Source organism: Penaeus chinensis, chromosome 33 (assembly GCF_019202785.1).
Source record: "Penaeus chinensis breed Huanghai No. 1 chromosome 33, ASM1920278v2, whole genome shotgun sequence".
Lineage (NCBI taxonomy): Eukaryota > Metazoa > Arthropoda > Malacostraca > Decapoda > Penaeidae > Penaeus > Penaeus chinensis.
In genome coordinates, this window is record NC_061851.1 from 19,377,477 (window position 1) to 19,383,476 (window position 6,000).

Consider the following 6,000-nt stretch of genomic DNA (forward strand, 5'->3'; position numbering starts at 1 on the left):
GATACCACAATTTGGGACCACATCGTACCTAGTGGTATTCCAGAATTACTGTCCTACCACAATGTCAAACATTTTCTGTAATGTATGTTGAACGAAATCAAATTTACCTGGCTTCTGCTGCTGGACTATATATATACACATATGTGCACAAACACACAAACACACACACACACATACATATATGTATATATTTATACAACCACACACCCACACATATAAATATATGTATATATATATATATATATATGTGTGTGTGTGTGTGTGTGTGTGTGTGTGTGTGTGTGTATAAAAGGTATGAATGAGAATGAAAATCTTCACAATACATGAGATGTATTTGACCGGTTTCGATTATATCTTCGTCAGAAATACATACATAAAGGGAATTACAAAGTATATATATATATATATATCAGACATGAGCTGACGAACCACCTGACGACTGTGACCTCCCACTCGTTGTCCGTATAATTGGTGCCGCGACCTTGGATAGTTTGAATCTACGCGATGCTGCGTTGATGTTATTCTACGTCGTGATGTAAGCAGCTTCCATAATTTTTCTTTTCTGCCTGTTCAGTCCTCCATGGACTTTTTTCGCTTCCTTCATCTATATGTACCACCATGGCTTTTGAAGTCCTATGGTGTCGGATGTTCGCTGATCCTAGTGCTGAAACCACGGCCTGCTTCACCAAAGTATGCTGTATCGCATCTGCTGCAGGGTATGCGATATACAGCACTGTTAGGGTTGCTTTCGGGCTGCTTTTTGTCTCGTATCATGTCATGTATCTTTTCCCCGGATGTGCTGGCGATTCTCACTGTAATGCCAAAGTATCTTCTGATCGCCTGGGAAATGTTACAAGGCAGTAATATGATACAATCATTAGAAGGTACAGGGTTTGATCTTGTGAGTATACTCTCCGCCTTCTTTCGGAGGATTTGTAGGATGTATGTATTTCTGACGAAGATATAACCGAAACCGGTCAAATCCATCTCTTGTATTGTGAAGATATTCATTCTCATTCATACTTTTTCTACATTTGTCAACATGAATACGGTCCATATATATATGTATGTATGTATGTATGTGTACACACACACACACACACATACATACATACATACATACATACATACATATATATATATATATATATATATATATATATATATATATGCGTGCGTGTGTGTGTGTGTGTGTGTGTGTGTGTGTGTGTGTGTGTGTGTGTGTGTGTGTGTGTGTGTGTGTGAGAGAGTGTGTGTGTGTGTATGTGTGTGTGTGTGTGTATATATATGTGTGTGTGTGTAGATATGTCTGTCTATATACATATGTGTGTGTGTATTTATGTGTATATATATGCGTGTCTGTATACATAAATGTGTATATATATATATATGTCTATATATATAAATGTGTGTCTGTGTGTGGATGTATGTGTACACACACACATACATACACACACACACACACACACACACACACACACAAACACACACATGCACATGCTCCAATATATATATATATATATATAATATCTAAAAACTAGCATTATAACGAAAATAAACTCAAACTAAATGTTATACTATACGTTATATATGTATGTGTGTGTATATACATAAGTACACACACACACACACACACACACACACACACACACACACACACACACACACACACACACACACTGTAAGCGTAAGAGAGAGGTTGGGAGCACCGCTGTCACCAGATGTAAGCGTAAGAGAGATGGTCTTGGCGGTCAATGAAAGGGGTCTTAGCTTGCTGGTTTATTGGTGAAGGTAGATATGAAACATCCCAAGAGATCCCCGTGTCCCCGGGTGGAGCTGGCCTGTCTCCGTGTGTCTCCCGGTCCTTTGTCTTACGCACGTGCCCTTTTATGCGGCGGTTCCCTCCGAGGGTGGATGTTTATTCCTGTGCGAAAAGAGAAAGCCGAGCGACATCTGCGTCCTGCCCAAGCAGAAAGGCAGCTGTTTGGACGAAGGTGTGAAGTGTACCATCCGGTCTTGCTACGTATTGTTGACACGCGCAAGGCTCATCCTTGAGCCGTCTACAACGTTTGAAACACTGCATTAATGCATAGGGATACAGGTTATATTCGGTATCTACAGATGGTTCCTGGTGATCTGATGGTCGATAGGGTCGTCGCGTGCCAGGGTAGCGGGTGCGGCGGAGGTTTCGCACGGCAACATTCAGTAGCGAAGAGGGTCAATCGTCTGAAATATAAGTGTACCAGGCCAGTAGAAGGGCTAAGGAGGAGGATAATAATGTGTTTGTAAATCACCTTACTAAGTTGCAAGAAAATTCGTCGCAAAAAGGGTAATGTGTCAAGTGGGTGTTAATTACTTGGATTTGTCAGTAGAGTACCGTCATACTGAAGAGAGAAAAATACAATTGGACAAGAATTCCATATCTTTGGGCTAAATAGGCAAATATATATGCTTTCTACATATTAGCAGCTGGGCCTGAACTTCATTCAGCTTCTCGGCACTTCAATCGTATGAGCGTAAGTGTGCGGCGGGAGCGTTTACGGCCATGAGCCGAAGAATGGTGTCTGTAGTGCGTTACCAACGTTACAATTATTTGCAACAGAAGGGACTACGATCAGTCAGACACAGGTTACATATTCACCAATTCCTTAAACTAAAGAAGCATAAATTCTAGCATAAATAAGGATAAGATATCGAATTTCGAGAGGACGTCATGAAAGCGACCCTGTGTGGCTTGGTTTGTCTGCCGTTTGTCTCTCTGTCCTTCGTCTTACGCACGTGCCCTTTTATGTGGCGGTTCTCTCTAAGGGCAGATGTATATTCCTGTGCGAAAAGAGAAAGCCGAGCGACATCTGCGTCCTGCCCAAGCAGAAAGGCAGCTGTTTGGACGAAGGTGTGAAGTGTACCATCCGGTCTTGCTACGTATTGTTGACACGCGCAAGGCTCATCCTTGAGCCGTCTACAACGTTTGAAACACTGCATTAATGCATAGGGATACAGGTTATATTCGGTATCTACAGATGGTTCCTGGTGATCTGATGGTCGCTAGGGTCGTCGCGTGCCAGGGTAGCGGGTGCGGCGGAGGTTTCGCACGGCAACATTCAGTAGCGAAGAGGGTCAATCGTCTGAAATATAAGTGTACCAGGCCAGTAGAAGGGCTAAGGAGGAGGATAATAATGTGTTTGTAAATCACCTTACTAAGTTGCAAGAAAATTCGTCGCAAAAAGGGTAATGTGTCAAGTGGGTGTTAATTACTTGGATTTGTCAGTAGAGTACCGTCATACTGAAGAGAGAAAAATACAATTGGACAAGAATTCCATATCTTTGGGCTAAATAGGCAAATATATATGCTTTCTACATATTAGCAGCTGGGCCTGAACTTCATTCAGCTTCTCGGCACTTCAATCGTATGAGCGTAAGTGTGCGGCGGGAGCGTTTACGGCCATGAGCCGGGCATAAAATCAACTTACGGTGATAATCTAACAATACGTGTCTCGGGCGCTTCAACTGTTTTTGAGCGTAAGTAACTTCAGGATTCATTTGTTTACGGCCATGAGCCGAAGAATGGTGTCTGTAGTACGTTACCAACGTTACAATTATTTGCAACAGAAGGGACTACGATCAGTCAGACACAGGTTACATATTCACCAATTCCTTAAACTAAAGAAGCATAAATTCTAGCATAAATAAGGATAAGATATCGAATTTCGAGAGGACGTCATGAAAGCGACCCTGTGTGGCTTGGTTTGTCTGCCGTTTGTCTCTCTGTCCTTCGTCTTACGCACGTGCCCTTTTATGTGGCGGTTCTCTCTAAGGGCAGATGTATATTCCTGTGCGAAAAGAGAAAGCCGAGCGACATCTGCGTCCTGCCCAAGCAGAAAGGCAGCTGTTTGGACGAAGGTGTGAAGTGTACCATCCGGTCTTGCTACGTATTGTTGACACACACGCACGCACGCACATACCCAAACACACACACATGCTCAAATATATATATACATATATATATATATATAAATATATATATATATATATATATATATATATATATAAGTCTATATATAAATGTGTGTCTGTGTGTGGATGTATGTGTACACACACACATACATACACACACACACACACACACACACACACAAACACACACATGCACATGCTCCAATATATATATATATATATATAATATCTAAAAACTAGCATTATAACGAAAATAAACTCAAACTAAATGTTATACTATACGTTATATATGTATGTGTGTGTGTATAGATAAGTACACACACACACACACACACACACACACACACACACACACACACACACACACACACACACACACACACACACACACACTGTAAGCGTAAGAGAGAGGTTGGGAGCACCGCTGTCACCAGATGTAAGCGTAAGAGAGATGGTCTTGGCGGTCAATGAAAGGGGTCTTAGCTTGCTGGTTTATTGGTGAAGGTAGATATGAAACATCCCAAGAGATCCCCGTGTCCCCGGGTGGAGCTGGCCTGTCTCCGTGTGTCTCTCGGTCCTTTGTCTTACGCACGTGCCCTTTTATGCGGCGGTTCCCTCCGAGGGTGGATGTTTATTCCTGTGCGAAAAGAGAAAGCCGAGCGACATCTGCGTCCTGCCCAAGCAGAAAGGCAGCTGTTTGGACGAAGGTGTGAAGTGTACCATCCGGTCTTGCTACGTATTGTTGACACGCGCAAGGCTCATCCTTGAGCCGTCTACAACGTTTGAAACACTGCATTAATGCATAGGGATACAGGTTATATTCGGTATCTACAGATGGTTCCTGGTGATCTGATGGTCGCTAGGGTCGTCGCGTGCCAGGGTAGCGGGTGCGGCGGAGGTTTCGCACGGCAACATTCAGTAGCGAAGAGGGTCAATCGTCTGAAATATAAGTGTACCAGGCCAGTAGAAGGGCTAAGGAGGAGGATAATAATGTGTTTGTAAATCACCTTACTAAGTTGCAAGAAAATTCGTCGCAAAAAGGGTAATGTGTCAAGTGGGTGTTAATTACTTGGATTTGTTAGTAGAGTACCGTCATACTGAAGAGACAAAAATACAATTGGACAAGAATTCCATATCTTTGGGCTAAATAGGCAAATATATATGCTTTCTACATATTAGCTGCTGGGCCTGAACTTCATTCAGCTTCTCGGCACTTCAATCGTATGAGCGTAAGTGTGCGGCGGGAGCGTTTACGGCCATGAGCCGGGCATAAAATCAACTTACGGTGATAATCTAACAATACGTGTCTCGGGCGCTTCAACTGTTTTGAGCGTAAGTAACTTCAGGATTCATTTGTTTACGGCCATGAGCCGAAGAATGGTGTCTGTAGTACGTTACCAACGTTACAATTATTTGCAACAGAAGGGACTACGATCAGTCAGACACAGGTTACATATTCACCAATTCCTTAAACTAAAGAAGCATAAATTCTAGCATAAATAAGGATAAGATATCGAATTTCGAGAGGACGTCATGAAAGCGACCCTGTGTGGCTTGGTTTGTCTGCCGTTTGTCTCTCTGTCCTTCGTCTTACGCACGTGCCCTTTTATGTGGCGGTTCTCTCTAAGGGCAGATGTATATTCCTGTGCGAAAAGTCGGGCGACATTTGTGTCCTGCCCAAGGAGAAGGGCAGCTGCTTGGACGTATTGTTGACACACACGCACGCACGCACATACCCAAACACACACACATGCTCAAATATATATATACATGTATATCTATCTATCTATCTATCTATCTATCTATATATATATATGTATATATAAGAATCTAATAACAAGCGTTATAATAAAGATAATCATCACTGGGTAGACTTAAACACAACGTTTAATACAAATGTGTAACCAGACGTTTTCGGCGCACTTTCACCCATATTCAATGGTAAAATGAAAATAAAATATGCTTATCACAAAATATATCCAGAAAGGTCTAAAGAGATAAGAAATGAGGAATCAGATCATTACTAATCATAAAATTAACAAAATT